Source organism: Paroedura picta, chromosome 6 (assembly GCF_049243985.1).
Source record: "Paroedura picta isolate Pp20150507F chromosome 6, Ppicta_v3.0, whole genome shotgun sequence".
NCBI classification, from domain to species: domain Eukaryota; kingdom Metazoa; phylum Chordata; class Lepidosauria; order Squamata; family Gekkonidae; genus Paroedura; species Paroedura picta.
Window position 1 is genome coordinate 82,088,917 of NC_135374.1, and position 23,439 is coordinate 82,112,355.

The window sequence follows — 23,439 nt, forward strand, 5'->3', positions numbered from 1 at the left end:
CTCCTTATCCAAAGACAGTCATTATGTCAGTTTTACAATTAATCTTCCTTTAAAGTATTCACATGTTGTGGTTTCAAAGTTTGTTTTTACTGCAGTACCATAACATGGTAAACCCCACTGAAATACAATCTTCTGTATGTGTAAAAGTGCTATTCTGTGCAAAAAAAAAAAAAAAAAAACTCTCCCTGGAAAAACCAGAGATTCATTTGTTGAGCCAGCTGAGTAGGTCTAAGCAGCATAACCAGCTAAATAACGGAGGGAGTAAACCAAAGGTTTTTGTAAAGATTACACCACCTTTTATTTGGAACATGTCATAGCTGTCTTATGGTGTGATAGAGTTATTTTCTCTCCACAATTAAACTGCCCACATCCCTCCAATCAAAAAATGTTCACCAAAGAATGAGTGATTGTAAACACAGATTATTTAATTGGGTACAGAAGAAAAATATAAAGAACATACACTGAGCACCTGAGAATGAATTCCCTGAGCTATCATACACACACAAAGCATAAACACACCAGCAAGAGAATGCACTTATAAAAGGAAAGGGGGGGGGGAACTAGGAAGTTCTAGGGAAGGAACATACAACCTGAAATCCTGATCTTGGGGTGGGTGATCCAAGAACAACCACTTTGGGGTCCAAAGAGTGGGATTCTGGCTAAGTAGGTTTAAAAAGCCCACAATACAGATGCAGGGATGTTTAGGTAATGACACACATTTCACTGATCTGGGATGGTCTTTTTATGGGGAAGAGACCCTTACCTGGACATCTGGAACCCCCTTACCAAGGAATATGATTTGTTTGAATCTCACTGGCTGGTTTCAAATCGCTGTATATACTCGGATATAAGCCGACCCGCATATAAGCTGAGGCGGTTAATTTTGCCACAAAATCTGGGCAAACTTAATGACTCGCATATAAGCCAAGGGTGGGAAATTCAGAAGGCTACTGGTAAATTTACAGAGTGGCCTAAGTGCTTAATCCATGCTCAATCATAGCAGGCTTTCCCATCCAGCCCCCCCCCCAACAAATACAGAAAAGTCAAGAGGATAAATAGCTGCTGGTTTTTGTACCCCGCTTTTCACTAACCAAAGGAGTCTCAAAGTGGCTTACAATTGCCTTTCCTTCCTCTCTTGATGCCAGACACCCTGAGAGAGCACTGACAGAACTGTTCTGTGAGAACAGCTCTGGCAGGAGAACCCAACAGTGCCCTCCAGGCCAGGAAAATGAGAGTAGAACAATAGTACCCAAAGTTGGCAACCTACTACAATAAGTACAACAGCTACCAAACTGGGGGCTATAGTGCCCCCCAGAACAAAACACTGAAATAAAGAACTGTAAAACTGAAAACTGAAAGAAAGAACTGTAAAAATCAATTTTTAAAAGAAACACAACCCCAATAATAAAATAATAAAACCCCAGCAAACAATGCTGCTTCTCAGATAAAAGAGGAAACACTGAAGAAACAGTAAATCCCAAAGCACCCACAAAACCCACAAAACCCACCCCACCCACAGAAATCAAAAGAATAGTTTAGAAAAACTGATTAGGAAAAGAAGGGGAAAAAAATATCATAATCCCTCAGTCAAATCATTGATGTCCTACAAGCTGCCAGAGTAGGCTCAGCTTTCAAGATATCTGCAGAAGGCAATGGTTAGCTGGGAGCAATTAGCTCACTTGCAAAGAGCTTAGTTTTTAAGATCTTTGCAGAAGGCAATGGTTACCTAGTTCATTTGCAAAGAGCTCAGGTTGCAAATTCAATGCTGCGTTTGACTGGCTGGGGGCAGGCTGTTAATCAATTACTTGTGTATAAGCCAAGGAGATCTTTTAAGTTCTAAAAACTGTGCTGGAAAACTCAACTTACATGCAATTATATACAGTAATAGCAGCTGGGGGATTTAACCCTCCTCACGCCACCATTGGCAAAGCATCTGCCTAGCAAGGGATGCCTCATCACACCTTGCAGTGGGTTGGGGACCTTTGGTGTGTGTGTGAACCAGCCAGAAGTGCGTGTATGCCCAGGGTGCCTTATTTAAGGGGCGGGCTGTGTCATGTGGGCTGTGTCACATTGGCTCCTCCAGCAGCTGGTGAGCTCATTTAAGTTTAAGGGATAGGGGCATACATTATGGAATTCCCTAACCCAAAATATACCATGATTTTCTGGAGCTGTAAGACAAATCCAGGATTCGTACACATTATTAGAAACTTTCCACACCCAGAAAAATCAGTGTCGCTTTTTGAATGGATGATTACTGTCAAGCACCTTCTTTGATTATCCAAAATCTCACAGGCAATATTTTTTTTTTCTTTTCCTATCAGATCCTTGCAGGGGATCCTAGCCAATCACCTTTGGAGACAAGCCCCAGAGAAAGTTTCCTTGGAGCAGTCTGTGCCAAGCTGTGAGTGCTCAGACTACTCCATGTATGCTCCAAATTTATGCAAATCAATTCCCAATGGGTGTTCATTATTAGCATCAGGAAAAAGTGTGTGTGTGTAAGCAAAAGTCCCTGTTTTCCACCTCTGTTGCCCATGGTCGGCAAAATCAGTGTCTCTGACTTTTAAACAACACTCTCGAAACTATTTTAAAAGCAGTGAACCCAGAGACAACATGTAAACAAACATTCCTCCTCTAACAAGTCCTTAAGTAGTCAAAGTACTAAGTATTAATTAAGGTACCCCTGCAGTGGATGTCAGTGTGAAGACCTGTGTCTCATAGTAGTTAGATGACTGATTCCTCACATGGAATCTCTCATACACAGATATGATAGGTCCATAGGTAGGAATTAAGGGAGAGGGCTATGCCTACTTTGCAAGGGTCTGAGGGTAAAATCTAACTTTTTTTCTTTATCTTTTTCTTTAAGGTCCATAAAACTGGATGCCTTGGTACAATGTGCTTGAAACTTGGTGAGTCTTTAACAGACAGGCAGCAGCAGCTTTTCTGAAATGTTTGTGTCATTTAAGCAAAAACAGCCTCTCTAGCACATCCCCTAGTCCTTCACCAGAAATAAAGGCAAAGATGAAGTTCTGGCCAGCTTGTTCTCCCTCTGTCTCTCCTCTATGGGAGCAGAGCCCTGAGGGGCACTTGTTCAGGGTCCCATGCAATGGGCCTTCTCGGTCCCCTGTGCTTGAAAGTTAGGGATCTTAATATCAAGGGAAGACTATGGTGTGCTGATATTCTTCAAAATAAAACATATGGTACTGTTATCTTTCAAAACAGTTGCCTCAGACCCTCTAAATCAGGGGTAGTCAATCTGTGATCCTCCAGAAGTCCATGGACTACAATTCTCATGAGCCCCTGCCAGTGTTTTCTGGCAGGGACTCATAGGAATTGTAGTCCAAGAACATCTGGAGGACCACAGGTTGACTACCCCTGTTCTAAATGGTTCCTAAAAATCCGGACCCCACTCTGCAAAAGAACACAGATTTGAAAGGGGGATACGTGTAGCTTTGAAACCTGAACCGGTAATGTCCTACCTGGAAACCAACAATCACAGTAAAAGCTTGCCCCATCCCAGATCTGAAATTAAACAACATTTTCCTCTGTGTATAGCCCTAGTAAAGGATGTTAGCCTTAAGAATTTCACCTCCAGATATAACACTTTCTGGCAATCTTATGGTAGCATCTAGGACAGTCATGACATAATACCTTATGACAACTATAATGTCTTGGCTACTTTTGTTTCCGGGCCTTAAAAGTTTGAAATGAGAATGTAACACCTTGTTCAGCTTTCCTGAAAGAAAAAAACTGTGAAGTCTGGAGGTCAGACTGCTTCTATGAGAAGAAAATATTCTTGCCTGCTAAAGTTTAATTTTTGATGCCAGGCTTTCCGAGTTGAACTCAAAACATTGTTACATTTTGCTCTGAGAAGATTTGTGGAAAGTTTAATGAATGTTTAGCTTTTAAAAGGTGAAGGAACGAACCAAGAGGGGAAAGACCCTGAAAATGGTTTCCTGAAAGAATACATTACACTTTTTTATACATGTCTTTTCCTTAACACGCTCTATATGAAACCACAAAAAAAGATATATTCCTTTGAGCTCTCTTGATTTTTTTCTTTTAAAAGACTAATCCTATTAATGGATTCTCCCTTTTGAGATGAAACAAAGTTGGGAAGCACAGATAACTGGCAAGCTTTGGTAGCTTCCTTGATCCTGGCCAAACTAGCTTCTCCAAAAGGGACATCTATGGCAGTAGGTTGCAAAATAAGTACCAAGGCACTGCATAACAAGTAAGTACAGAGGGAAATTTGGAATGTACCCATTTCAGTCTGTAACCAAGGTGGAGAACACAATATGCACTGCCCTGCCTGGAGGGAACTAAACAAAATTGCGGCCGAGATTCACTGGAGGCCTGCCGGTTGATGCAGCAGAGGTGTTGACAGCAAGGAGGGTGCATCTTGACATGTGCACTCTGGGTGCAGATGCGCAGCTAGGGCAAGGTGCCCTAGAAAGGTGCCACATGCATCCAGACTGGCCTCTTTCTCCCACAATGGCCAAGTTGAGCAGCTCTCGACCCACCCATCGTGTTATGTATTGTTACAAGTTTGTTTTGGATTCAAGAATACTAACATTTATGCTAACAAAATTACACTAACATTTTTGCATGCAAAAACAGGTGTCTTCAGCACTATTGTAATAGGAAAGTCATTATAACGCTAGTTTTAAATACTTCGTGGAAAAGATGCAGTCACCGCTATGAAGGGGAAGTGCCATGCAGAATCAAAAATACAATGGTGGTTTTTGTGTGGCATAACTAGTGCCACATGCAGAATAAAAAAAGAAGAGATCTTTTTTGCAGACTTTTTGCGAAGTTTCCTGCCATGCGTAATAGACTGCTTGATTATCCTTCAAATGCTGCTTTGGTGTCTCTCTCTATGAAGTCAGCAGCTGGCTGGAGTGGTGGTGCTGCTTCCGTTTATTCATTTCATAATATGGCTGCCTCACCAGAAATCTGCTTGAAACAAGCAATAAAAATAATTTCAATGTAAGACTGAAAATACTAAAAGCAGCAATGATTAATAATAACCCCACTAGAAGCATTAATCAGCACAAAATGACATCAGCATAAATTTTATTCAGCAGCATAGTTGTTTTAAAAGAAGCAATTAAAATGGGACTCAGGCAAGAAGTTATAATCAACGGTTGGCATGATTCTTCAACTAAAAGAGAGGGAGACAGAAGATTAAACTTGGATTTTAACTGGATAGTTGGACAGTATTTGAGAAGAAGGACCTGCAGGGACCCTGATTCCACGCTGTTTGGACTCTTAAAGTTAAGAGCAAGCCTTTTGAAATAAACTATGCCTGAAAACAAAAAGGCAGCCAGTGCAGATATTTCATCACAGCCTAGGGCTGTCAAACGCCAGGTGCGGTCTTCTTCCAGAAATAAAATTCATCCCCAGAATACAAAGATCAGTTCCCCTGAAGAAAATGGCTGCTTTGGAGGAGGGACTCCACGGCATTAATCTGCTGAGGTACTTTGTTTCCCCAGACCCTGGCTTCCCAGGGCTCCATCCCTAAATATCCAGGAATTTTCCAACCAGTCTATATATCCAGGCCAAACAACAGCCTAGTCAACATTTTTAAAAAGCAAACTGACCTTTTCAGGCAGTTTTGAAGTGTAGCCCCTCACAAATTGTGTCAAAGCACTCTAACTGTGGTATGATCTGAGTATGGAACAGCATGATCAAATGATGCCTTTCAGTGAATGATTATAGTCAGTATAACACCTGAGGGCAGAAAGACCTGAGCCTCCAACAATAGACTATGATTCAGCAGCTCCCTTATGCTATAAACCAGTTTCTTTAGGACTTTCCACCCCCCCCCTCCCGTGGCTTTGTTCTTTACCAACAGTACATTAGTCTAGTCTGGATCAAGCTTCAGTTTATTCACTGTCATCTACACTATTAAAGCTTTCAAGCATTTGTCCAGAATTTTTGAAAACCTTTCACAGTTGTAAAGAACAAGAGAGGTGAGTGTCATCCACCCATTGATTCCTAAAAGACCTCTTCCACTGATTCCATGTAAATGTTAAAACAGCATTAGGGGAGGGGGATATACCAGCTTGGTGCTGAAGAGCAGTAGCTCCTAGTCTGGAGAACTGGGTTTGATTCCCCACTCCTCCTCCACATGCAGCCAACTGGATGACCTTGTGCCAGTCACAATTATCCCAGAGCTCTCTCAGCTTCAAATATCTCATAGGGTGTTTGTCAAGGGGAAAGGAAGGATAGGAAATTGAAAGACATTGAGACTCCTTTGGGTAATCAAAAGCACGGTGCAAAAATCAGCTCATTTTCTGTAACCCAACAGCAATTCTGTTGAACCACTTTCTGGAATCAACTGGTCAGGGAGGAGAAGAGCCACTAAAACATGGCACCTGACCCCCCAACACGGCCAGTCTCTCCTAATTTGCTCACACTCATTTCCTGGCAACTGATTAAAGAGTACTAAGATATGGAGAAATAATTAGCAACTGGAAGGATACAAGTCACAATGGACAGACATTTCAATCTGAGCAAGAGGATACAAATAATAATGCAACTCATCAGCACCAGTAACCATTCACTTTAGGTACTATATTTTATTTTTAAATATTATGCATTTATATCAGAATACAATTAGTCTTCGTGAAGACCCACTGCAGATTATAAGATATATTATCTGCTAGAAATCTATTGCTATGTTTTTTAAAAAAATAATAAATATGTATATACAGTACATCCAGAATCTAATATCATAAAGCACATTTCCCTGCCTGTGCCTGCACAGAAATAAATATGAATTCCCCCTATCTTGATCTCATTTTCAGGTAGAGCAGTTGCTAAATTAAACTCAGAGGTAGAACATGATGTGTAACTTTTGAAGATTAGAGATGTTAACCTTTGTGTCCCCCAGAAATGTATTCTGTTATTGTAAATTTTATCTTTGCATAAGGATCAGAGGTTCACTCAAGGTATGGATATGGAACAAGTACCCCCAACAAAAGGCAGTGGTTTATTTGTGTCAAGAACTTGCCATCAGAATTTGGTTTTGATAACAATAAAAAGTCTAGTAATATTATAATATGGAAAGGAACTGTTAACTTGTTCAGATATTTTTCTCTCATCACTATCATTGCTTGTGAGGGAAAACATGCTAAACTTTTCTACCCAAGTTTGTCATTCATGCTGATAAACATACCCATTCTCTGTCAGCTTTCATTTTATCTTTTTAACCTTCTCAGACATGGCTACATTCTCTTTCAAAGAGTTTTTGGCTCATTTATATAAAGATATTTACATAATTATAACAAGTTCTATCCATTTTGTTGCAATGCTGTTCACAGTTAGGCAATGAGATTTAACAGGACAAGACACCAATTCCATCTTAAGAGGACAGGAACTGCAGGAGCTACCTGTGGGAACCCACTGCTAACTGGGTGTATTACATCACTCTGATCCAGCAGATGCCTTTTTGATAAGGAAGGGGATAATGACTATGAGGGTATCCTTAGGCAGGCACAGGTATATAGGCATAATGCAGCCTTTCCTTGGTTATCTATCAATCTATCAATCAATCTATCAATCTATCAATCAATCTATCAATCTATCAATCTATCAATCTATCAATCTATCAATCTATCAATCTATCTATCTATCTATCTATCTATCTATCTATCTATCTATCTATCTATCTATCTATCTATCTCTTAACATGGGCAAATCTGAAAATATGTAAATATGGAGATGGAGACAAGACTATGAACAGACAAGACAGATCTTTCTACAAGCATGATAAAGGCCCAGGTTTTCAGGGGTTAAAAAAAACAACCTTCCAAAACAGAGAGAGTTAACACCCCTAAAATAATAGATGCAACACCCACAGTGTTAAGAAAGAACTGCTTTTTAGTGGCAGTTGTGGTAGTTGCTAGACAACCATGCCAGTATTGTCAGCCTTCAAGCTTTAGTTTCTGACAGTAAAAGGCAGAGAAAGGTAGCAAGGTCCTTTCCTAAGCTAATTTTGAGGGAGGACTCAGTGGAACTGGGACTGACAGCAGTCACTGGTGACTTGATACCATACAAGTTGTAAGGCTCCCCGGGACCATCTGCTTACTCCTATTCAACAGCAGCCTCAGTATTCAAGTTAATTGACATATGCATTAGAAAGCTGCAAAATGTTTTAACTGTTTTGGGGCACTATTTTAATGACTGTTTATTGACCAATGTTATCCACTCTGAGCCTCACTCATTATCATCATAAATGTTCATTGATCTAAATATGCCTCTTTTGGAAAAAAAACACTGGTGTCATTATTTTTCATGTTATTTATGATGTGTTATTTATGTTATTTATAATGTGTTATTACTGTTATTGTTAATAATAACATAATAATTACTGATGTATCCATGTATTGTCAAGGTAGTCCCCAGAGTTTATTCAGTAATGTCAATCCATTCCCTATTACCTATTAAAGGCAAAATATGATTATTCTACATGCATTATTTGTATAATTTTTAATAACATTATCTCCTTTAGATAGGAAGAGAGCATTTAAGCATTATAAGTGTTATAAATTAAATGGGTTAAACTGACAATGTGTGCCCAACTATTCCATAATTCCGAGAGATACAGAAAGGCACATCAAATCTTCTATTCCAGGTTGAGTTACTACTCATATGGAATTGTGTGTTCAGGGACAAGGCTAGCCTTCATAGACAATGAAGAGTTTGTATCTTGTATCACATTTCTTTATGAGAGTATAACAGAAGCATCTTTCAGAGGATAAACTAGCTCAGGTGTTGTATATAAATGAAATTACATTTTTGCTTGCTTGGTCAAGCCTCCTGAACATCTATGTGTGGAGGATATATGCATGCAAAACCAATATTCCATGTTCCATATTTCAGAAACTATTCATATTTTTTATCTTTTATCATATACCATGTTATGATGTTATATTCAAACATTAAGGCCACATAGAGACATCTGATGGCTTTGTGGCAGAACAGGCGTACTAGGTGGAACAGGAGGAAGCCCACACTCTTGCACATTCACCTCATATAGGATATTGATAAAAAGACAACTGTGTCTGAACTTGGCAAAATAAAGTGAGTAATGTCATTTCTATCATGAATTAGGAAGTGATGTAACTGGGTCATCATGCTGATGATGACATTTTTCATACCCCTATTGACTTTCCCACTGGTTGCTAATGCTTGTCTGGCAATCCTATGTTAGTCACATATTTATTAAGATGATTATAATAAGTGATTGTTTTGAATGTCAAATCCCAATTTTTTGTAGACATCATTATTTTCTTGGAAAAATGGGGCACAACTGTAAGATATATTTCTTTTCATTTTTTCTGCCCAGGATTTTTGTTGGTGGGGTATGCTCTGGACATGCCTTTAGATGTGTATATACCTAATGGGAGTACTTGTAAAAATGGAAAGCATACAATTCAGGAAAATTCATGATGGATCTTTGAAAGACTATGATCAATGGAAACAGCAGAACAATGGGATGAATATCGGACAGAACGATAGATATTTGTCTGAATAAATATGCCTAAATATGAACAGAAGAATAGACTATCAGTAAATCAAAGCATGGTAACTTCTAACAGTCTTGGAAATCATTCTATTTCTTGAAGTCTCATATAAGCTAAAAGTGCATGAATGGAAAACATTTTATTAGACAGAGCCAAAACAGCCCAGCTGCACTTTCTTGCTAAGTGCTTTATAAGTCAGTAAAAACATAAATTATTTTGAAGCAAAGCAAAGAAAAAATACCTTCAAAAACAAACAAAAGAGACAACCATAAGCTCTAGCAGAAATCGGTCCAGAAGAACCACTTGCTCCATGGGGAATATGCTGTCATTATCAGCCAGCTGGAACTCCAAGTGCAAACTTCTTTGGAAAGATAGTGTATCGACTGTTCTATGCAGTGATCCCTTTGATTTATCTGTTTCCGAATTTCTTATCACTGTGGGCAGTTACGTCTGCTGTTAACAGCATCGATTAACAAAAGGCCCTAACATAAATAAAATACAATAAAAAAGAAAAATAAGTATATGCCCAGACAACACACGGCCTACCTGATTAGGGGGGCATCACTTGCCCAGCAGATCAATCAGGTAGGCTGTGTGTTGTCCCCAACTGCCCCCACCTCCTCCTTGGACCTCCAGGGCATAACTCACCCTAGAGGACCAATCAGGTAGGGGATGCACTCCTGACCACCTCCCCCTTCTACTACTTCCAGCTGGAAGTACTTCTGGCTACTCTGCTGGCTTACGTACAGAAGGTAAGCTGGCTAGAGAGCAGGGCTAGGAGGAAGGGAGAGCCAGGGTGGTGGCCTGGGCTGGACCTTCACATCTCCCATCTGGGAGGGACAGGGAGGGTTCACAAATGCCGAACACTTCCCCATCAGGGCAGTGCCGACATGCACAGGCCACTCCAAGGGCTGCCCCAGTGCATGGTAGCCCCCAGAGTGGCCTGTGAAGGCTGGCACAATCCCAGTTGGGATGGTGCATGGCATTTTTGGGGCTCTGAAGGCTGTGCCAGTGCACAGCGGCCCTCGGAGTAGCCTTTGCACACTTTCCCAGTTCCAGGGGGGTGACCCTGACAAGGGACGGGGGGGGGGGGGTAGGGGAGAGTCTCCCTTCTCTGTCTCTGTCTCTCTTCCTTTCCTTTTTGTCTGTTTTGTTCTTCCTGTCATTTTTGTCTTTCTTTTTTCTGTCTGCCTTTATTTCCCCTTTCTTTTTTGATGGCCTAGTGGTAAAGAAAATGATTGCAACCTTCTGACTGAATATACAGTTATTAGGGATTGGCTATAATTCTACATCCTGGTCTGTCCTGGTTCAAGTATTTGGTTCTTATCGGGCAGAGAAAATGGCCTGTTCCTCTCAGGGATTTAGTTTTTGATAAGCTCTCTCACACAAGTTTGTTATAGCTGAGAAAGCCTTTATCAAGGCTAGAAAAATGGAAGAAGAGTGTGTCACTACTGTTTATGTAAACAATTGGAGGTTGAGGGGGAGGGAAGCATGTGAGCAGCTTTTGGACCCGTCAGCAGTTCCTTCCCTCTTTCCTTCCTTTCCCCCCTTGAGGTCCTAGCACCTGTTGTATTCCTGGATAATGGGCTTTATTGCTGTCCCGGAATTAAAATGTTTGCATGAAATGACCCAGGAAACATCAGCAAGTGGGAGAAGAGATAATGCAGCTATTGCAAAAAGGCACAAAACAATTGTCTGTACTTGGAACCCTGTTCATGTACTCTTGACTACATGGTGAATACTCAGAGGGACAATTAATATTTCACAGTCCTTTCTTCTTGATTCATTGTTCATATCAAACAGTTTAGTGTCATAGGAGGAGGATAAAAAGAGGGTGAATGTTTAGTTTTAGACTTGAGCATACCATAATGACTCACATTTCTGCATTTGTAACCTGCAAAGAATGAAGGGGGAAGAAATGGACAAATAAAACAAATCCTCTGCAAAAATGAAATATAGACTTTGTTTCACAGTTAGGTTTATATAACGGTATGTATTGTAATATGGATAAGCACTGTCACAGAAGGAGAGACTACCACAAACTAGCCAGAACAGTTAGGCCACCATAAATGCTTTGGAAATTATATAGATCCCTTTAATCAACTAACTGGAAAATAATTCTCAAACCAGTAGTAAATCACATGCATTACAATCTTAAATGATTTTACTCAAAATAACTTTCATTGATTTAAGTAGAGTTTACTCCCTACTCCCTACACCAAAGAGCCAGTTTGGTGTAGCGGTTAGGAGTGCGGACTTCTAATCTGGCATGCCAGGTTCGATTCTGCACTATCCCACATGCAACCAGCTGGGTGACCTTGGGCTCGCCACGGCACTGATAAAAGTGTTTTGACCGGGCAGTGATATCAGAGCTCTCTCAGCCTCACCCACCCCACAAGGTGTCTGTTGTGGGGTGAGGAAAGGGAAGGCGACTATAAGCCGCTTTGAGCCTCCTTTGGGTAGGGAAAAGTGGCATATAAGAACCAACTCTTCTTCTTCTTCTTCTTCTTCTTCTTCTTCTTCTTCTTCTTCTTCTTAATAGGCTTGTTCATGGGAATTTATCTTGTTTCTTTTGAAACTTCTAAAAGGAATTGTTTCATTATAAGGTATTTTTCATATAGTTTTTTCCTCATTATCATTTTGTTTTATGATTTCATTTCATTATTTCTCATCAGTGTCAATTGAAGAACAGTCCCTTCCCTTGTTCTTGGATCTGTTCTTGCATGGTTTTCCATCCAGATGATATCCACATCCCCAAATTTCAGGTAGCTTTTAAAGTGGGTCCTAACCTGGGAGGGGTAGCAAACACAGGAGAAAACAGAATCAAGAAACAGGATGATTTTGACAGGATGAAAAACTGGGCTAAAATGAATTTCAATAGTGATAAATGTAGAATTCCACACTTAGGTAGGAAAAATCAAATGTATAATTATAGGATGGGGAGAGATGTCTTGGCAATAGTATGTGTGAAAAGGATTTAGGGGCCTTAGTAGATCAAACACTGACTCAGCAGTGTAACTCGGTGGCTAAAAAGGCAAATGGAATTATAACATTCAGATCACACAAGGTGATGGTTCTGCTTTAGTCTGCTGTAGTTAGTCCTCACTTGGATACTGTGTTCAGTTTGGGGCAACACAATTGAAGAAGGATGTAGACAGATTGGAGTGTGTTCACTTTCATATAGAGGATAGAGTAGAGTTGTTTTCTGTTGCCACAGAGGATCAGACCAGAACCAACAGGTTGAAATTAATTCAAAAGAATTTGTGGATAAACATCAAGAAGAAAGTGGATGATCCCAATGACACAACAAAAGAAAAACAAGAATCTCTCAAATGGCTTAATCAAATAATATTAGAAATATAAGAGTTTCTGTTATCTCTTTATTATAATTTCTGCCTGGACTCAGCCAAAACGGTGTCTAGATGATTTTTCTCTTTTCAATTCAGTATCTTTCATCAGTGGCAGTAATGAGTCCTCCACATAGAAATATTAATAAATTCAATGTATTTGATCTCAATGTATTCCATCTTTTTTGAAGTATAATTAGGTCAAAAAAACCACTCACATGGTATGGAGAGCCAAGGCTGTAAGCTCCTGGTCAAATACCATTGGACAGATTCTTTTTTTCTCTTGTTGATTCTGTGAACTTAGGCATATTGTGAGTGGGTGGATAGGAAGGGTTGTCTCAGTACTTGGCTCTTGTAGCTTTTTCATGCATGCCCAGAGCAATGCCACTCACCACTTTAGGGTTGGAAGGTGAATTTCCTCCAGTCCAGACCAGGGATTCTGCTTTGGTGGAACAGAGTCTCCATTGAACATAATGGAGAGATGAGGGCATCCACTTTTGGAGCCCCTAGGTTTGGATCCCCTGGTACAATCTTCTTGAAAATTGGAGGGGAGTCAGGGAATACCCTCCCAGAGCTACCCTGAAAGTTTGATGGCTGTAACTTAGCCCCCACCCCATCCCAGGCCTCAGGAAAGGCAGGAATACAGAAATTCCATTTAAATTTTAAACGGTCACTCTGAGACGGCTGTTTTGGCTCCAAGGAAGCCGCTTTGGTTCTGCCTCTTTGGTGGTGGTGGTAGTGGGGGGTAATTAGAACCACCCTGAAGCTATCTTTCACTGAGGTGGGCCTGATCCAACACCGAAGCAGCCACTTGGGGTCAAATTGCATATCTCTAGTACGAATTATTTCTATAGGTATACAACAGGCAAGGATGTAAAGCATCAATTGCTATTATGGATGCCTGTTTACACAGCTCTTTGCAGAACTCAAATCCATAGAAAGACTAATTAAACATCAGTTTAAGTTAAATGACCACCCTAAGGCTGCTAATGAAGAGTAGGAGTAGAAGCAGGTCAGGACTTGCTCCGTAGGAGTTCCTCTGTAAGAAGCAGACTGTCTGGTGCTTGGAACATTTAACATGGGTTTTTGTCTGGGAGGAATATATTATAGTCTCACCTTTTCATTATAAATGGTGAAGTCAATGTGATTCTTGATGCAGTGAACTGCATCCCCCAGTAGAAAAAAAGTGCAGCTACATTCCTGTACTCTTAGGACTGATTGCTCCAACAGTGTAAAGGAGGAAACCTCTTTTTTCTCAGATGAGCAGTTGTTAATCATGCTTCAGGCTAGTGATGAAGTTGTGACCTTGTTTAAACACAGATCTAATAGACTGTGCTGTCATTCTGGGATCCAGAAACAAAATCAGTAATTCATTATTTTGAACAACAAAATTTGAGCCTGCTAGCATCTAGCCAATGAAGCCTTCAGTCTTTCACTCACTTCAGCAAAAGAGGGTTAGAGGCTTAATTTAGATTGTTTCAGTTATTAGGTAATAGCGCTATTGATTGAGATGGCTATTACTGAGAAAGTTTAAAAAAAGAAATCAGTAATATTCTTTGTTATATTTGTTTGTTTCATTATAGCATGTGTACTCTACAACTTAATTTCTTTGACAGTTTGTAGTACTTGTTCTATTGCTCTTGAATAATTGTCAAGTGTCTTTCTATGAAAGTGGAAAGCTCATATTTCCTTTCTGAAGAGAAGTGTTAGCATGGATGGTTTTTGACAAGCTCATGGCAATCTGCAAACCATTTACCATGACATTATTCAGTCTAATTCAATGGGACTCTTCCAGTGGAAGAGAGCTTTAACAATAAGAAGTATGACCCTCCTTATTTCTAATGCTTTCTTGTTTTTGTAATAGAAAGGATACCTAGTTTTTAATATAACTTCATATACTTAGATACTTATTTTATCCTTAGTAGGCTGGTGTCTGGGTCTTAGAAAGTCTCATTCATGTATAACATACAATCTGTAGTACTTAAGAAATTTTGCTATGAACTGACAAAAGATATTTAAACATAATCTATAAACATGAGTGATCAGAACAGGCTTCCAAGCTGATTAGAGCCTTAAATGTAAATGCCAACACCTAGAATTGGGGAAATTATTTAAAGAGCATTTATTACCAAAATCATTGGATAGTTGGATCATTTTAAATCACACATAACTCTTCTAGTTTATGGCATTTTCTTTTCCATCCCTAAGATTTAGGAAAATGTTCTTAATTTTCATTAATTATTTTTGGGAAACTATCTTAGAAAAGAATTTTCTGTTGAATTAGACAGTATGTGAATTTATTGCTGAGCCTTTGATACTAATTAAAGGTTTATTCTACTGTTGCTGTGAGCTGAATTTCCCTGAATACATCTTTGTTGAAGTTCACTCGCATGAAACTGCGCATGAGTCATCATTCCATTGTGCAAAAACCTGATGTACTGATTGACCTTCATGGGAGTTTTCCATCATTTCCAAAACTGATAATCATACTCCACAGCAACTACAGATGTTTGGATACTATATTCCATTTTCCTTTACAGGTAACAGAAATCCAACACAGCTAGATAACAATCTATGATCAATGAGTTTATATGGGTTGGGGCTTCACAAGAAAGTTTCGTTTCCTTGATGATTAATGTTACTAACTGCTGGAAACAGAAACAGTGGCTACAAATAGAAAAAAATCAATATTCAGAAAATAATAATGAGTAGTGTTGCTATATGAGCCTCTTGTGGCGCAGAGTAGTAAGGCAGCAGCATGCTGTCTGAAGCTGTCTGTCAATGAGGTTGGGAGTTCGATCCCAGCAGCTGGCTCAAGGTTGACTCAGCCTTCCATCCTTCCGAGGTCGGTAAAATGAGTACCCAGCTTGCTGGGGGGTAAACGGTAATGACTGGGGAAGGCACTGGCAAACCACCCCGTATTGAGTCTGCCATGAAAACGCTAGAGGGTGTCACCCCAAGGGTCAGACATGACCCGGTGCTTGCACAGGGGATACCTTTACCTTTAGTGTTGCTATGGGCAGCCGTTCAGCCATCTTGGTATAGTGATTAGGATTGCAGACTTTTAATCTGATGAGCTGGGTTTGATTCTGCACTCCCCCACATGCAGCCAGCTGGGTGACCGTGGGCTTGCCATAGCACTGATAAAGTTGTGCTGACCAAGCAGTAATAATCAGGGCTCTCTCAGCCTCATCTACCTCACAAGATATCTGTTGCGGGGAGAGGAAAGGCAAGTTTAAGCCGCTTTTAGACTCCTTCGAGTAGAGGAAAGCAACATATAAGAACCAAATTTTCTTCTTCTTCCTTAATCTTTTTTTCTCTTTCAAAAGAGGAATTTCTCTTTCATTTTTCTTTGATTTATCTTTGTCTCTATGTATTTCTTTGTCGTTTTAGTTCTTTAATGTTATACACCACAGCACAGAAAGGAAGGTTTGGGAAGATGACCACTTCTGAGCATCTGCAGGATGGAATTCTGCACATTTATAGAAGGACCTGCCCCTCCTCTCAAATTTATGTCATCAAAATAGAATTGATTAGAAACTGACTCCAGATTCCTATACAAAGAGGGAAATAAACAAATAGTTGAATTACAGGGAGAAAGAAGACTTAAGAATATTCCTCTTAAAATGCTAATCTGAAGGTAGTCTATTCAGAATCCCATTCAAATCTATTCAGTGGGTCTTACTCCCTGGAAAGTGTCTTTAGGAATGAAACCTTATGAGTCTTGATAAAGGAATGTGGATGTTGGGGGGGGGGAAGGATTTCTTGATAATACCTATAAAATGAATATTGTGCACTTCTGGGGTAAATGAAAAAAGAAATTAGCATAAGGCTTTATTCATTTTCTATATAAATGAACTCTAAGATAAAAAAGGTAAAGGTATCCCCTGTGCAAGCACCGAGTCATGTCTGACCCTTGGGGTGACGCCCTCTAGCGTTTTCATGGCAGACTCAATACGGGGTGGTTTGCCAGTGCCTTCCCCAGTCATGACCGTTTACCCCCCAGCAGCAAGCTGGGTACTCATTTTACCGACCTCGGAAGGATGGAAGGCTGAGTCAACCTTGAGCCGGCTGCTGGGATCGAACTCCCAACCTCATGAGCAAAGCTTTCAGGCGGCTGCCTTACCACTCTGCGCCACAAGAGGCTCTGAACTCTAAGATACTCACACTCAAATTTACGTCCAGATACTTTTTTACACCGAATAATAAAAGTTCTGATGTCCTTGAAAAAAAATCAATTACATTCTTTAAAATAATGAAACTGTGGTTTGATATGTATAGTCTTCCCATAGACTATGAAGGTGATAGTTAATTTAATATTCAAGATTTATGTTAGTGGTACTAACATCTGTTCAGTTGCGAACAATGCAGGATGTGGCCCATGCTGAAAAGTCTGTGGCCAAAACATTCAAAACACAAAGTTATAACCACATGGGGGTTTTCCATGGCAACTGGCTTCCTCCTCCATACATATTCATCTTAAGTTCTGAACAGAGGCCATCTCTACACTTGATCTGTCAGATCTGTCAGAAGTCATTCTGTGCAGGATGAGGGACAGGAGAGTTGGAACTCAGGGCTCTCATTTGTTTGCTTATTTGTTTTTAGTTTTATGCAAAAAGAAATCTGTGTCAGGTTTAAATATTCAATTGTTACTCTCACACACATATACGCACACACACAAACATGTACACACATTAATTTATTTTAAATGATACTGTAATGCTTTCTCCCAGCAGCAAAAAGAGGTTGCCAAAATATAAAGCTGATAAAACCATATGCTTGCATGAAATATAACACGATCTGAGTAAGAAAAAAATGTCACATCAAGCCAATGGAACAAAAAGCCATGCTAAACCCCAAAAGCGCACTGAAGAAGGTACGCTCCGGTTAGTCTCTTGTCACAATACTTAATCTTTTTATTCATCTATTGAACTCTCATTGCTCTGTTAAACATATAGAACTTAAGAACCATTAGTACACTCTTGAAGTTGTTGATGAGTTCTGAGATGGTACTGGTTTTGTTGCTCCATGTCCTGTAGAGTTGGAAGCCACAGATGGGAACTAATGGTCAAAGGACGTTCAGCTCTCATCCTTCAGCTATTGCCAATGGTTAGTGCTCTTGGGAAGCCTAAGGTCATTTTCAGCATGTTACCAAAGTCCTCAGCTGCCTTTTTCAAGCAAAAGTCAAAGCCCATCTGTTGTACATACTGAATTTAAAAATTGACAAAGGAAGTGAAGACCTTGTGCGGCATGCATTCAGAGTTTGCCTTCTGTCATATTGTTAGGTTGCTAGGGTGAAAAGCTCCAATGCTCATCTTGATGTTTGCACCATGAATAGGACAAATTCATTTGAATATTCCATGTACTTTTTCTAGCTGAGAAGGGGCTACAGATTTATTTCCTAAATGCAATATTTGTTTTCATGCTGAGGAGCTGGTGTTAGAATAGAGGAGATGGAACTCTCTTCTATATAGCTGAGTCTACAGAATGTGCTCCTTGGTCAGCCAGTAGCTGGTACAGAATTTTAATCACTTGTGCAGTTTACAATTAGCAAAGTTTTCCCCCAAGAGATATGAAACTTGCCTGGTTAATGGTACAGACTATACTTCCTCTGAGCTGATTACATTCTGGTTTACAGTTACCAATTAAAGAAACCAATTACAGTTCCATACTGTGTCAACACAGACTGACCTAATTTGATCCTGATTAATCAGTTAGACAAGCAAATTCTGTTTCCAGAATAAATTGAAATTGGTTTGAATAAAATAAAATGTAAACTTGTATATGTAGGTGATAAAAAAAGGAAGAAATGAGAATATTGAAAATAAGCTGATTTCAGTGGTGCATAAATGCTTGCCAAAGCAAATAGTTTAAAAACCCTTGGTCAGTTTCTTCAATAAACTGACCGGTTTAGGCTTTATTTACACTTTGAGGCGAATGTGAAATGTTTAAATGCTAGAATAGACTGCATCCCTGCTGACTGCAATTGGTGGATACCAGTTCTGAATGTCCCTTTGCATTATAAATTCCTGCTGATAGGAAAACAGCAGGACAAGGAATAGACAGCTAAGACTGTTTATGCACTGGAGGTTTCATGCTGGGCTTCAGGCTGGAGTTTTAGTCATTGCCCCACCTCTTCCTTCACCCACACGGGGGAGCATTTGGCCCGGTGTGCCTCATCCACCCCAAGTCTGTGCTCCTTCACGGGAGCTGGAGCAGTGAAGTTCCCAGGATGTAAATGGTGTATGAAAGCAATCCTAAGCAAGTCTTTCCAAAATCTTACTCAGGTCACACTCAGGTCTATTTAGCGGTACTTACCTCCAGGAAAGGATTCCTAGGATTGTGCTCTTATTTTTCTTTCATTTTATTGATAGGTTGTGAGCTACCCTGAGCCCGCAGGGAAGGGCATCATAAAAATATGAAGATAAATGGCAAAATCTGTCTCTAAAATGGCATCAGAAGTCATCGCTGTAAGGTCTAATTTGGCCCATAGTATATGAATTTAAGAGAGAGATGAACCTAAAATGAAATTGACTAAGGCTTGACTCTGAAATTGATCAAGAAAAGATGCTCATTTATGATGAACAGAGCAGAAGGATACATCATCACCAACCAAGAAGGAGTTGCTGGCTCTGAGCACAAGGGCACGTCAGTGCAGTGGTCCCTAAAGAGGTTGTATTAGTCTTCATTTTTGTTTGTGGGGAAAATACAAAGTAGTAGAAATTATTTCAAACCTTGTGCTTTAAACTTTATAAATAAGTAGCAAGGCTATACATTCTGAGTTCCTTGCAACATTGCAGCTTGTTGCCTTTTATACTACAAGGCAATTTTCCTAAATACAAAAGAGCTTTTATCAATGAAAACTTAATAAAGCCCCAAAATATATGCTTTGTTTCAATAGCTTCAGGTAGAAGAAAAGGCTTGTGCTAGATAAATCTTATGCAACAAAATATAGTGGAGACATGACCCATCTGTCACAAGAAAACATTGTCTGAGAAATCACTTATTGCCCTCTGAGAATCTTAATCAAATGTTCTTTCCATTAATGCTTCTTCTTTATTCAGCTATAGATGGGAAAATACCTAAAGCACAATCAAGCCAAAGTCAGTCATGATCAAACCTCACTGAAATCAATGTGATTTAGGAAACTGTGATTGCCTGATTCAACTGTTCAGAAAGTTTTGTGAGATCACCCTTTTATTTCTTTTTTTTACAGAAAGAGGATATTTACAGCTAATTTCTCTATCTGACTCCTACTGAAACCAGAAGAGAGTTTCTCAACATAGAACGATTGCCCTTTCTGCTCCACAAAAGTTGCATCATTTTTGTAGAAAAATTCCAAATGTCCTTACAAGACCTTCTTGAAAAGGTAAATGTCTTTATGAGGGTTTTGATGTAGTACACTTATGAGAAGGTAAACCTACATTCTTTGTGACCCTTACAAGAAGGCAATTTTTTTTAAAATTAATTTTGGGACTCAGGGGGATGGAGGTTTGTGTCCCCAAAACCACTGCTGTGAAGGGACTGGTGACAAGCTTTGACAACCCAAGGAGCTGGGGGTAACCTTTGGGTGGTCCACACTTCCGGCTTCTTCGCTGCCTTGTTGACAGGCCAAAATCCACAATAAGATGGCAGTATAATGCAGGAGGGGTCTCCTGTCAGGAAGCATGCAAACACACAGTTTACTATTGCGCATTTGTAAACAGGAGGAAGCACGTGTTTTACGGAAATGATCAGGATCTCAAAAGCGGAAATGGTCAGGATCTCAAAAGCTCCAGATAAGCAAAAGGATTCCAAAAGTTACTTTTGGGAACAGTATCCAATTTTGTCAAGGCATATTACCCAAAGTGAACCAATATAATCAACAAAATTGGATATACAGCATTCCAGCAGCAAACCTGCAGCTACATCTTCTATTTTAAAGTGGTAGTTAGGGAATCGCATAGATTCCCCAGACTATATTGCGTGAACGGGAGGAGAGCAACCAGCAACCATTAGCGAAATGGCTGTGCATAATCAAAGTGTGATCTCCATCTCCTGCATCTGCCCTCTTTTCCTCCTCCTTGGAATGGAGCTGTTTTTGTTTTGTTTTTTGGTAGAAAGTGGCCTAGAGCAATGAATATGTTTTGCTCCATAGAGGCACAACAAACCCACCAACCCACCAGTTGGCACACAAAGGATGCCTCTCAACCCCCCCCCCCCCAAATGGGAGGGGAATTACTTCTGTTCATCTTCAAGACCGTTTACGCACTGGAGTTTTAGTTGCGGCAGGTTGCCCTACCTCTTCTTGTACCCACATGGGGGAGCATTTGGCCCAGAAAACCTCATCTGCCCCCAATTTGTGTTCCTGCATGGGAGCTGGGGCAGTGAAGTTCCCAGTGCATAAACGGTCCAAGTGTCAAACTTCCAAAATGGGCTGGCATTAAACTACACACTATGCATCTATGTTTATATGCATAGGCATAGCAATGGAAAAGATTTACTTCTTTTTTTAAAGATAATTATCCCTTTAAAGCTAGGAGAAAGCTGATTAGCTGGTTGCCATGATTGACAGGGAGACTCACAGGTATTGCAAGTCCCTCTCCACAGCCATTTTAATCAGCTATGCGGAGTGCCTGGAACCTTCAGAAAGTGGAAGAAGAAAGCGAACAAGCGAGAAGGTGAGAAATGGTGGGGGCGCAATTTTATAGTGTTAAGCAATTGTGATTGCTTAACACTATATTTTTAGAGGTGTGGAATGGCCCATTGTATTGCCTGAGGGTGGTCATCTTCATAGTCAGTAGCATTTATTTGAGAATTGTTCACCAGATTAGCAGAACTCACATGCAAGTAGTAAAGGCACACAGTGGTATCTAGCTAATAATTCTCAATGCAAGATTTCATGCTTTTTTTTTTTACTATTATACCCTCCTTACAGAGTCTGCCAGTGGCCACACTTTCTTCATTATCATCATCATTATTAATTATAAAGGGTAAGTCAACTTAGTTGCATACACTGCAGTAAGATCAGATGCTTCATCTGTCCCTACCCAACATTATTTATAGAATCTAATAATGTCAGCCATACCTTCAGGTGCTCATTCACCTGCTCATCCTCCAGTATGATATATATGCGTTGATCTGTCAACAGTGTCCTTCTGCTAATTACATAGGACTTCTGCTAACTACATTGGACACAAATTTGAAATCAAAACAGCAACATTTAAATGATTCAACCTAACTAGGTAGACTGCTTTCTCCATTTACAGTTCTTATGAATTGTTCTCTGCATACCTTGTATACTTTTCAAAAATGTACTTTGAAAATATCACCTAATTTACTTACAGACCTTTAAAAGATTCAGACATCAAATTTGTGGTTAACTATAGTTAAACTGAACCTCTTGTGGCGCAGAGTGGTAAGCAGCAGAAATGCTATCTGAAGCTGTCTGTCCATGAGGTTGGGAGTTCGATCCCAGCAGCCGGCTCAAGGTTGACTCAGCCTTCCATCCTTCCGAGGTCGGTAAAATGAATACCCAGCTTGCTTGCTGGGGGGTAAAACGGTAATGACTGGGGAAGGCACTGGCAAGGCCACCCTGTATTGAGTCTGCCATGAAAACGCTAGAGGGCGTCAGTCACCCCAAGGGTCAGACATGACTCGGTGCTTGCACAAGGGATACCTTTACCTTTACCTTATATTTAAACTAATTATTACAGCACTAATAAAGATGTTTCCACAGGACCTTGGTTTGGTCAGCCTTTAGTGCTTAGTTTAGTTACCTCTTTTCCTCCTTCAGAGGTTACGAGCTGGCCAAGCTAAATCACTTTACAGCAATTTACAGTTAAAACTGCCCAGCTGTTAGGGCCTAACTGTTAGGGCCTAACCAATCTCCTCCAAACCAGGACTATCTAAATATCCAAGGAAGACTTGTCCCTTCACCTATTTGAGAAAAACCTGTTATTTCTGCCATAATGTTTCAGACTATAGAAAGAAGCCTACACAATTCAATCACATTTGTATATTTTTAAGGTCATGCAAATAACAGTTCTCGTGCTACAAGAAGAAATCACATCCAATAGGATAATTGCATCCCAGGCAGGAGACTCAAAGGCTCCAGGGCAAACATAGACTGAGATAGACATTGCAGTCCCAGTGTAAAGTAATGAACAGTAAAAGAACAACATCTACCCAACTCATTATATTATCTAAGCAGTAATAAATTAGCTGGAGGATGAAATAGCACAGAATGGACTCATCTGGAAATAGTAGCAGGCAAGGCATTGCATCTGGCCTTCTGGTTGATATGACAGAGAGGTTGTTGAGAGGCACATAGTTGCATTGGATGAGTACAAAGACCCCTGAGCCAGACTATGTACCCAAGAGTTCTCAATGAGCTCTCTGGAGAGCTTTCAGAGTTTTTGTTCATCATCTTCAAGACCTCTTGGAAGACAAGAGGTGTACAATAATATTGGAGGAAATTAATGTATTTCAATCTTCAAAAAAAAATGGAGGAAAGATGATCCAGACAAGGGTTATAGCTTTTTCCATAAATGTCGGTGTCACAAGGTGGGAAAACACTGTCA

General features: G+C 40.0%; 1 long non-coding RNA gene across 4 annotated transcripts in view; it reads left to right on the forward strand.

The window, feature by feature from the left end:
* Nucleotides 1-23,439, forward strand: part of LOC143840149 (uncharacterized) — a 204,935-nt gene that overhangs the window by 167,804 nt on the left and 13,692 nt on the right. For 2 of the 4 annotated variants that reach the window (XR_013232045.1, XR_013232044.1), the window contains exons 3-6: nucleotides 2,864-2,906; nucleotides 19,252-19,549; nucleotides 20,094-20,246; nucleotides 21,795-21,849. This is a non-coding gene — a long non-coding RNA (uncharacterized LOC143840149). The remainder of the gene's footprint in view (nucleotides 1-2,863; nucleotides 2,907-19,251; nucleotides 19,550-20,093; nucleotides 20,247-21,794; nucleotides 21,850-23,439) is intronic. The other 2 variants (XR_013232048.1, XR_013232046.1) reach the window with 2 other exon arrangements.